Source organism: Leptonychotes weddellii, chromosome 14 (assembly GCF_054177405.1).
Source record: "Leptonychotes weddellii isolate Sample4059 chromosome 14, ASM5417740v2, whole genome shotgun sequence".
Classification (NCBI taxonomy): domain Eukaryota; kingdom Metazoa; phylum Chordata; class Mammalia; order Carnivora; family Phocidae; genus Leptonychotes; species Leptonychotes weddellii.
Genome location: NC_138382.1, coordinates 31,979,260 through 31,990,601, shown reverse-complemented (window position 1 = coordinate 31,990,601; position 11,342 = coordinate 31,979,260). Strand labels below are relative to the sequence as shown.

At 40.0% G+C, this 11,342-nt stretch overlaps 1 long non-coding RNA gene and 1 pseudogene across 1 annotated transcript in view; both read left to right on the top strand.

Moving 5' to 3' along the window:
- Positions 1-10,789, top strand: part of LOC145717019 (uncharacterized) — a 43,071-nt gene extending 32,282 nt beyond the window's left edge. Inside the window, exon 4 of the long non-coding RNA XR_014139995.1 lies at positions 10,182-10,789. This is a non-coding gene — a long non-coding RNA (uncharacterized LOC145717019). The remainder of the gene's footprint in view (positions 1-10,181) is intronic.
- On the top strand, positions 3,049-10,188 carry LOC145717017 (eukaryotic translation initiation factor 3 subunit M pseudogene; annotated as a pseudogene).
- Positions 10,790-11,342: the final 553 nt, after the last annotated feature.

The window sequence follows — 11,342 nt, the reverse complement described above, 5'->3', positions numbered from 1 at the left end:
TTGTTGCTATTCCTTTCTTCGATCTCCTGTTGAGTTTGTAGGTGTTCAGAATGGTTTGATCCCTATCCAGCTGAATTCCTGAGAGGAGACGAAATCCAAGTCTCCTACTCCTCTGCCATCTTGCTCCGCCCCCCCCAACTGGGAAGTCTTATCTTGAGCTTGCTTTCTTGTTTTCTGGCGGGTTTACTGATCTTTATTTGGTCCAGAAAGGAGCTTCAAGAGGTTCAAAACAGATTAAGGGCTCCTCAAACCAGAGCATGGGACTTTGTGACCCCTGGAAGCTGAGGGGACACTTGATTTGTAAATCAAGTGACTGCTGATTTGTAAGGAGGTTCTCTTGAGGGGTGTGTGTGTGTGTGTTTGTGTGTGTGTCTGGGGTGTGTGTGTGTGTTTAATTTGTATCAATGCTATACAGTGTCCTGTTTAACTTTTATAGTCTTTGGTCATTCCCTTTACTATTCATGGATGCTCCTTTCCTTTCATAATGAACTCCTTCACCTTGTAAATATGCTAAAGGTTGTGTCAGTAAGAAAATTTGTAAATTTTGATTGTGGAAATCCAGTCTTGCAACTGGCAATTCTAGCCTTGGATTTTCAAAAGTATTTACTAACACTTCACTTCTTGAATGAAAAGTCTCTAAATTTAGCAAACTTTGGTTTGGTTGATATCCTTTCCATTTAGTTGTCAAATACCTTTTGCTTCATATTGGGACCAAATTCAGCCCTGAATTGGCTATTGGAGTTTTAGATTTAAATATAAAATATATATATCATCATGCAATACACCAGGCAATCAATCTTGCTACCATAGATGAGGAAGATCATTCTTAAACTTGGCATGACTATGTTCAAATATGCAAGTTGAATTCAAACATACAGGGGTTGGGGAGTAGGATGTAAACCACACATTTTGCTTCAGTCATTTCTAATACACCTGGCTTGGGGGAAGAGAGAGATTAACCAGTCAATTGCTAAAATCTCTCTTTTGTCTATGTATATTTCCTTACAGCATGTCAGATGAATCATGACTATTTGTAAACTAGCCCTTAGGGAAAGCTCCAATTTAATATACTGGAGATGGTTTTAATAACAAGTGAAGTCATTTCTCATTTCTTAGAAATAAGGCATCAAGAAAAATCTCTAACTAACAGGTCATGTTGATATAGCCAAAACAGTTATTCAAAACAAGGCCGTGTATAAATGGGTTAAGAATTTCACCCAGATTCTGTTGCCATAACCATTCCTCTGGTGAGTCTTTGCAGAGATTTAGGAGCATATTTAACTAATCATTATAATTAGATGAGAAAAAGAAATTAGACACAAGAGAAATGGGAAGGAGAAGGTAGAATTATCACTATTTGCAAGTAATATGATTATACACTTGAAAAGTCCAAGAGAACCAACTGGAAAACTATTCAACAACAAAAAGTTATCAATTCTCCTTAAGTTAATGGATATATTTAGCACAATACCAATTACAATACCAACATTCTTCAATTAGACAACCTGATTTTATGAAAGATTTACCTTAAAAATGTTTAAAATAGCCAGAAAACCTCTGAAAGCGAACAATGAGGGAAAACCAGGCCTATCAATTTTAAAGCAGATAGTCGAAGTAACTAAATCGTGGGGGCATATACACAGACAAACCAATGTAATGGAATAGAAAGTTCAAGAATACTGAGGGAATTTAACATGTGAACAAGGTAACATGTCCAGTCAATAGGGAAATGACAGTCTCTTCGTAAATAATGCTGAGACAACTGGATAACCATTGTTTCCCATAATATGCACCACAGTAAATTACAAATGGCTCAAATATTTAATTGCAAAAAGTTATAAAAGTGATAAAATGACAACAGATAAAGGCTTTCATATGTATGACTCAAAATCCAAAACAAGTGAAAGTTTGATATAGTAGGCTGAGTGAATATTAAAAACTTTTCATGGCCCCAGGCACCACCAACAGAGATTCTAAAGGAAGGAATAAAGAGAAAGTCTGTCTTCAGGCCCATCTACCACTCATCTAGTTCCACACATATCCCTCCCCTCACCTTCAGGAAACCATTTGTATTACTTTCCTATGTGTCCTACCAGAGCCTTCCTTGATTGAAAATGCAAGAAAATACAAATATGGGCATGTATATATATATATATATATATATCTTATTTTATATAAAAAATATATTCTATATTCACTATTTTGTACCTTGCTGTTTTTATTCCAGAGTATACCTTAGTAATCTGTCTGAATCAGTACATAGCATTTCCTCATTCTTTTTGTAAATATCTGATATTCTATTGCAGGGATATGCCATTATTAATTTAGTAAGTACCTCCTTGTTGGAATTTCAGGTTGTTTTCAGTAATTTTTCTCATAAATATATTAGAAATGCAACTGACTATTTAAAACAGTATCTTGACACAGCTCTTAGACATATAACATTCTCATTCAGAAAACAGGCTTTGCAAGAGGTGTTATAAAAATCCTGAAGGCATATCATAATTAAGCCACTAAAGACATTGTTGATAAGATATAATAGTTTCCCCCCAAAAGAATCTTACAAGCAAATTTACTATGATGTGACAGGCAGTGTTAAGAGACTATCTCATATAAAGTGAATATGAAATTATAATCATTATAATGATCAAATTACTGTAATTAGTACATAGAGCAGAGAATTTATCTGTGCCAATTCCATATACTAAAATAGTTTAGGCAATAGTTATCTTATCAGTCACAATCTTTCCCAGAGAAGAAATAATGACAACTCTATAACATTCTATTTTCAACTCCGGGGCACAGAACTTGTTAAATGTTATTTTTATTTTAAAATGATGGTAGCAGAGATAGGATTGTGACATAACGTATTGTAATGGATTCATTTACTCATTTTGGCAAATCCACCTATTAATTATCTCAACCTCATTCTACCAATAGGGTTAACCTGATTACTCACCAGAAGTAAGAATCAATATTTCATGTGTGTATTTCCCAAATTTTTGTCCAAATATTCTCGAAGATGTAAAAGGATTGCATGGTATGCTAAAAAAATAGATGAGATTTTGGTCACCTCTGGCTCAGAAATCTAGCAGTTACAAGAAATGTTATCCTCCTAAAGGATTCTTGATGAAACATCATGGTGGTAATAATTCATTGTAATTTGTTCTGTCTCTGACTTTTGGTGTTGAGGCTTATAGAGAGATACCAGTCCTGAAAGGCATCTGGGAAATAGGAGAGCTGTCTGGTTGGTGTCTTGTTTTAAATTTTCACAGCTACCAAGAAAGCCCTTGTCCTATATTTTCATATGGCATCTCACACAGGTGTATACTGTTTTTAACAGTGGTTACTCATCCTTTGGAAGTTTAACGCTCTGTCCCTATGGATTTGCTTATAACCACTTCTCATCTTCCAAAGCATGAGACACCATAGCCTATTTTGTGTTTAATTGATTCAACATTAATGCTGCTGTGACAATTTCACAATTCCTTGACACTGATAAATTAAATTATGAAAGGCTCTGTGACATCTAGAGAATGTGTTTCCAAAAACATACTTGGTAATAATCCAGCTTGAACAATGGATGACAGTACATTTATGGCCAGAGGAGAATGGTTCATTGGCTCTCCAGAAAAAGTATTTCAGTAAGTATTCGGCTGTCACTCTCAAGTGTGGAATTGCTAGGAAGTCACATGGAGGACAACGCTTCCCAGGCTCAAGCTGATGCCTACAGCTGTATTGTATGAGCGCTGATCTAAATGCATTTCTTTTTGACCATCTTCTCACTTTAAAACCAGTCAAATTTTAGGAAGACGAACTTATTCATGATCTTTTAACCATTTTTGTGAGTGCTAAATTGGCATCATATGTCAAGTTTTATCAGAATAATAAAGACTTCATTGATCCAGTTGGTCTATTACATGCACAGAATATGGCAAAATGAGACTGCTTAGTTTTATGGGAATGGCAGTGGAAAATAAAGAAATTCCTTTTGACACACTGCAGCAAGAACTTCAGATTAGAGCCGATGATGTTGAAGTATTTGTTACTGATGCAGTAAGAACTAAAATGGTCTTGCTGTCAGTCATAGTACCCAGCGGACATTTGGAAAACAGCAATGGTAACAACTGTATGACACATTTAATGCCTGGGAACAAAATTTGAACAAAGTGAAAAATAGCCCTGTGAGTCTTTCTGAATTTTTACACTATGTATAAAATTTTGTTCTTCTTTGAGAAAATCTAAATCATAGCAAAACATTATAAACTGAAAAAAAAAAAAAAGAACTGAGCAGGAAGATTCAGGTGGTCAGAACTCAGTGGGAAGAAACTGAGCCTTGCTCTGGTCAAAATGAAAAAGGACTATTCTTTATTTTAAATAATATGTGTACATGCATAATGGAGATGCCATCTTGAAACTGGTGAGTTGTTCAATATTCAGTGCTAAAACGATTTCAAATGATAACTAACATATTATATGGAATTGCACAGATAGCAGTGATCAAATCCTGTGTAATTTCTCTAGAACAAGAAAGAATGAACTGAATGACAAAAAAAAAAAGCAAACAAAACCAATCACAAGAGATCAAGGTGGAAAGAACAAAGTCTCTGAGGGCAGGCTGAGCTCAGCTACAGTCCTGGCTATGGGATTCTGGACCAGTTTCTTTCCACCTCCTGTGGTTCCCCATCTGTAAAATGAGGATACTGGAAACTCCTTCAGGGAAGTTGGTATGAGGATTAAGCAAGGTCATAGCCAAGCACAAGACTGGCACTTAACATTTTTTTGTTTCATCTTTTCTTTCCCTTTCTTTTATTTTCCATAAACACAGAAAATCAGCAGCAGCATCCATTTGTTCCTGGCCTATATGGCTTATACTGATGTATGATAATAAGTGACCTGATTAAATTTCTAACCTCTAACCTTATGGAGAGCCAAATCACTTCTAAATCATTCCTCATAATTTTATATGTATTTTTTATTATCATGATACCAAAGATGCCTGAGAAAGCAAATTCCACAATAATTATCAGCTAGATACAGTATTTCATTTCCTCCCCATCATTAATATTTTCAGTGTTGTAAGACAGAAATCCTTTTGCCTTCACTTAATCACATTTTTCCTTTTATCATCAATATAGATGTTAGTCAATCGATCCTCAAACCACATAATCTTTCTCTATTTCTTCTGCAACAAAGTTCAAATGGGAGCAATACAGATTACCTCATTCATTCAAACAGAGGGCATGAGAGAAGTTGTGGGAGATTTCAGGTACTTACTCGATAGGCATCTAGTTTAAGAAGTATGTGGACTCAATTCAACATAGATTCAATAAGGAATTAAAGTGAAAATCTAGTAATAGGAATAGTAGTTTTAGTATTTTTGTGAATTCGGATGTGTAAGACTATTTTTAATGATATGAAAACCATATATTTTCAACTATATTAGCTACTGTGGAAAAGCATTGGAAACAGACAAAAAAAAAATTAGCTTGATTCAAAACTAGAAAAGTATACTGGGGTCAAGGAGCCCATGAAGATTCTTTAGCAGGGGATACAAATGACCAGGACCTTGCTTTCAGGAAATGATTCTGGAAAAGGGCCTAAAATTCCTTAGGTCAGGCTGAACCTGATGCATTACAAACTGCAGCCAAAATATCAGAGATTAGAATCAATCTAAAATTAATTTTTTTAAGATTTTATTTATTTATTTATTTTAGAGAGAGAGAGAGAGAGCATGTGAGCCAGGGAGGGGCAGAGGCAGAGGGGAGAGAATCTCAAGCAGACTCCGCACTGAGCTCGGAGCCCGACACAGAGCTCCCTCTCATGACCCTGAGATCATGACCTGAGCCGAAACCAAGAGTAGGACGCTTAACCAACTGAGCCACCCAGGCGCCCCTAAAATTAATTTTTTAATGTTGAAATTATAGTTTGATCAAAAGGTGGATTGATATATCCTAAAAAGGCAAAATTCTCATATATGTGATGGAAGGAAGTGTGGAAAGTAGTCCATTCTTATCTGGGTTCCTCCCCTTATAGTTTAGCTTCCTCTCCTCTCTTCTCTTTGTCCCTCCCCTAATCTCCTCTCTTTCTCGTAAAACTGTTTATTTAAAATATCATTCGAAGGGCGCCTGAGTGGCTCTGTCGTTAAGCATCTGCCTTCAGCTCAGGTCATGATCCTGGGGTCCTGGCATCGAGCCCCACATCAGGCTCCCTGCTGGGTGGAGAGCCTACTTTTCCCTCTCCCTCTGCCCCTCTTCCCTGCCCGTGCTCTCTCTCTCTCTCACTCTCTCCCTCTCAAATAAATAAATAAAATCTTTAAAAATTAATAAATAAAATATCATTCCAATTGCTGTTGCAGAGATTTTGAGAACGTGGAGAAATCGGAGGCTACGGGCTGCTGTTTGAGGAGTGCCTGTTCGCTGGTCCGACTCCAAGTCCACCAAACTTAGCAACACTCAGAGGCACTGCAGCCTCACTGGGGGAGATAGTACTTTTGCGGGGGTGCTGGAATGCAGACATCACCTGATGTCTGGGAAGGGAAGTAAGAACCTCATTTTCAACAACACTGTTTTCAGAGACAAATGTGAGCATCACACTCAGGGAAGGACTCTGAAAGCTAATCAGTTCAATGCATTTTACAGATGAGAAAAATCAAAGCTCAGAGAAGGGAAATGATTTTCCCCACTCCCACTTTGCTGGCTGGAGCAGAACGAGGAGAGAACCCAGGAGTCCTGGTTCCTGAATTAGGGTGTATTTCCCTTCACATACCTTCTACTCATACTCTACACACAGTCACCTCCTGTCCCCTCTCAACCACTCTCCCCTGCCTACGCTGTCCTCCCCCCATCTCTTTGCTGAAATAGAAATTTAAGAACGTTACCCCGGAACCTCCAATTATTAATTGTAGAAGTTGCTCACCGCCCTGTATATTCTATCTTTCCTAACAAGTGAAGCCGACTCAAGCAGAACATACACAAATGGTGTTGTCTTAACATTTTACAATCACCTCCCATCTTGTGCTCCATAATGTGTGGTGAGGAAAAGTTACACTGGAGTGGAATGTACCATTACTTCGCATTTTCATATGTATACGTGCTTTCTCGTTGCCCAGTTCACCCCTGCGTTGGGATAAAAATAGTATCACAATCACAGCAACAAATAATCTTCCTATGACTCTTCCTCAACTCACAGTTTTAGGACTCCGGTTCTTTTTTAAACATCTTCCCCGCTCCCGGGTACTTCTGGAATTCTCCAAAGAGTGCATATATGCCGATGTGTAGAGCTGACATTTCCCACATTCCCTCACTGAGCTCATGCTGGAGAAGTTGTCACTTAGCCACTCTGAGTCCATCTCAAAGCCTCTGATTTCTGCAGCTGATCTGTACTGAAGCTTCTTGGGCTCCTGGATCCAACTGCTGAGGCCACCTACAGTCACCAGACACTCCTTGCTGTCGCCTAGCTCTATGACAGACACCACGCTGCCTTTGGAGCCTCTCAGACAATTCTCCTGTGATGTGTTGCCCTTGGATTAAAATTGTCTGCTTCTAATTTCTCTTCCTTTGTTTACTAGAAAGGTTTTCATGGGTCCTTATGAAACTGAGATTTCTGACAGACATATCCCCCAACTCCATTAAGATATCATGCTCCATATCCATAAAATATGATGGAATCCAAAGCACACAAAGATGTTTGGGTCAAAAATGTAAAGGACCAGTGAGGGTTGAAATGTAGCCCACACTCTACTTGCAAACTACGCAACCAGGGCTATGTCTGGTGAGAGAGTATCTTTTTCTCATTTACAAATGGGCTGTGGCCCTGCCTGAATCCTTATATGGAGGCTTCAAAGAGGAATCCCTGCTATATGGAGAACAGGGACCATAACTCATATTTCTTCTGGGTAGACCTCATCATATGGCCCGGCAGTGGGCATAGAAACTGTAAGTACTTGCTAGATAAGATCTGTGAGGTGGCAGGTAGTTCACCTAGGGAAAATCTCGGGCCTTGGCAGTCTTGAAAAAATAATATGAAGGCAAGGAGGGTTAAGGACTTTCTAAAGGGCCAAATGCTGGCTTTCTCTCAACTTCTAAAGTTAAACTCAGTTAAACCCCTTGACATTTCTTTCCTGTTCATCTATTGGATCACCGAAATGGTGGTGTGCTCAGGACCATATTCTGGTCTCAGACAACCTTCCTACTCTATGCATTGAATGTTCCTGGTCCGGTACCATACAATGCCCTACTCCTCCTTTCTTAGCATCTAATACTTTCACAAAATAAGGAACGTTTTCCTGAATTTGATGTGTCATTTTAGTATCATTGCAATTGTTGCTATGAAGACTTTGAGATGTGAAGTGGTCTAATGCCCCCCCCCCCCAACTTAACGAAGGCCAGATTTCAGAACACCGAGTGGCCTGGCTTCTATCTTCTTTCTTCCTGTGGGGTTATGCTAGCTAACCATGAGGACTGCCAGAATTGTATCTTCAGTTGTTGTTTGATTCCGAACAGTATCTTACTGTGTGTAGTCCACTAACCTTCACTTTCATCTTCTTGCTTTTTGCAAATCTATACTCCCCCCAAAAGTTTCTCAGCGTATCGTTAAAGTTCACCGATTCAGCACTTGCCCTTTACAAAAGTCTTGGAACCCACATACAAAGATTAAACCCTGCTGCATAAAAAGTCCGACAATCCAGCCAAGGAGCTGGAGTGGTTCTCACCCTTCACACTCGCCACACCCCGTCAGCCCACAATAAATCCCCTCCTGACATAAAAGTCCCTCTCCCCCACTCACCCGAGAGTAAATCCCCTATTGGCAGGAAGCCAGAATGAACAGATGTGGCTGCCCCCACTTCCTGGGGTGGGGTCAGGCTACATCAGCTTTGATCAGCCAAAAGGAGGAATTTCCAGTGTCACGGGCCCTCTGCCGAGAATGCCCCAGGGCCGACTCCAAGAAGTAAAGGGTCCAGGGATTAAAAAACAAGTAGGAGCATCCCAACTGGGCAGAGTAGCACAAAAGACTTGTGCATCCAGAGAGGTGATGACATGGTCACTCCCATTTCTTACACAGTAGTGCGAACGCAAGCAAATCCACCTTTCACGGCTAGAAGCTCCTTCTGACGAAAGGCAATGCCTTAGTGGTGTTGAGTTTAGTCCTCCCTATTATTCGATCATTCTTCCTAGTAAACTAAACCCACAAGAACGAATATTAACCCTTATGCAACTCAAAGATGTGTTACAGTAATGTTGATTAGTGTTTGCATTGGACCAAACCTGAAATAGCTCCGTGCACCACTCAGCTGACTCATAAAGCACCATGACTGGTTTCACCTGTGAATTTCCATTGGAACCATGTATCACCACCTCCAGATGAGCCACTGAAGTTGGACATATCTGAGAGCCTTGTTTGGAACTGTGGTCATACAACGAGAGCCTTAAAAGGTATTGCAACATCCCTCACTGAAATTGAGGGAAATTTCCATGGTGAAATAAGAGAAAGTGTCTTGCTCAGTCAGTTGACTCTTATTATTCACGGCCACTCAGGGAAACTATCCATCAGTGAATATTGTTTGCGATCTAGTCCTAGTAGGAAACCACATGACACTTTGTTTGGAGATTTTGTTAGTCAAAGTAGGCTAAGCATCATCCCAAATAATACTAAATCTCAACCACTAAGGTCCATGGCTCCCACACTTCCCTGTCCTATGCAGGTTGGGAAAGGATGGGGTGGGGAGAGAAGGGGCTCTGTTCCAAGCAGGAACCAGGTTCCTTTCCCTCCAGTGGCTCTGCCACCAGGCTTTGGAGTCCTATACTGCAGCCGTGCATCTGGACAGCATGTGAGGGAAGACAGAGAACAGGGCGAACGCACCAAGACTTGTATGAGCTCAGCTTGGAGGTAGTTGGTATGCCTCCCTCTCCTCACCCATATTCCTTAGGAGCTGCAAGGGAGGCCAGGAAATGTAGTCAAGTTCTACATTTGCTCAGCAAAGAACAAAAAAATGTAGGTTAACAGTTGCTATGGAGTTAAAGCATGTTGTGGGTCAAAGTTTTGGGTAAGAGTTCGTGCAATGAAAGAGGGGACGTTTTTGTTCTTGAGAAAAGGGTCTGCCTCTTCCAGTTTAGAAAACACAATGTATAGCCTTTTCTGGATAATTTGGTCTTCTAACATTGATCTTTCCAAACTTTCAGATGGGGGAAGATGCAGCTAGAAGAAAGACAAAGCAATCGTGGACACACACACGTCCTGTGACTGTGTCTGAAGTGTGAACAAGAAAGCCTGCATTTCGCTTCACACACTTAGGTCTCCCTGACAGCTGAAGACCTTTGCAGGCAAAGTCAACTTTTTCTAGCATCACATTATTTTTATATATATTTTTTAAATGAAGTCTTAGGGCACCTGGGTGGTTCAGTCAGTTAAGTGTCCAACTCTTGATCTCAGTTCTGGTCTTGATCCCAGGGTCATGAGTTCAAGCCCCATGATGGGCTCCATGCTGGGCATGGAGCCTGCTTTAAAAAAATGAAGTCTTGTTCAGTTGTTTATAACTATTATATTTGATTTAAAATGCAAGAGGTTTAGGGGATTGTGGAGGATGGCGATAGGTGCATAGTGGGATTAAGCTTTTTTATTTTAATTTTGAAAAGTACTACTGTCTTGAATGATTATAAGTTTGCAAAGTATGCAAGAAAACTCATAATAACAAATGCCAGGGTGCTCTGAATCAGGTTGGGATGTCACTCGTACAGGGCAGGTACAGTGTGTGAGAAAAGGAATGAGGAAAAGGAGATTAAAAAGTGTTGCTCTTCCTTCCCCTTCTATTTTCCTTCCCTTTCCTTCCCTTCTCCAAGGCACAGGCCAGGAGGCCAGTCAAGGAGCAAGACTGTGGCAGGGACGAGCAGAGATGGTGGCTGAAGAAAGGGCCAATGGGGCAGGAGGACTGGTCACACGGAGCAAATGAGCAAATTTAGCAGAGTCCAATAACTGAGGATAACGGGTGCCAAACTGCTCACTTCAGGAGAAAATGTTACACACAGAGACAGGAGAAAGAAAGGAAAGAAGCCCAAGGTGCTGAGCTGAAACTGGAGGTAGCAGTGTGAACTCATGGTAGATGAGAATATGATCAAAGATCTACTCATTACAACCATCAAGGACATGAAAAACAAGGAGACTCAGGGCGTGTACCAGATTGAAGTTATCAGAAAATGCATGATAATTAAATGCAAAAGTATTCTGGATAAGATCCTGGGACAGAAAGGAAAATGAGCTATTATGGGGTCAGCTGCTGAAATTTGAACGGGCCCATGGGCGGAGGGCAGTGCTATATCAATGTCGATTTCTTGATTTTGAGTGTC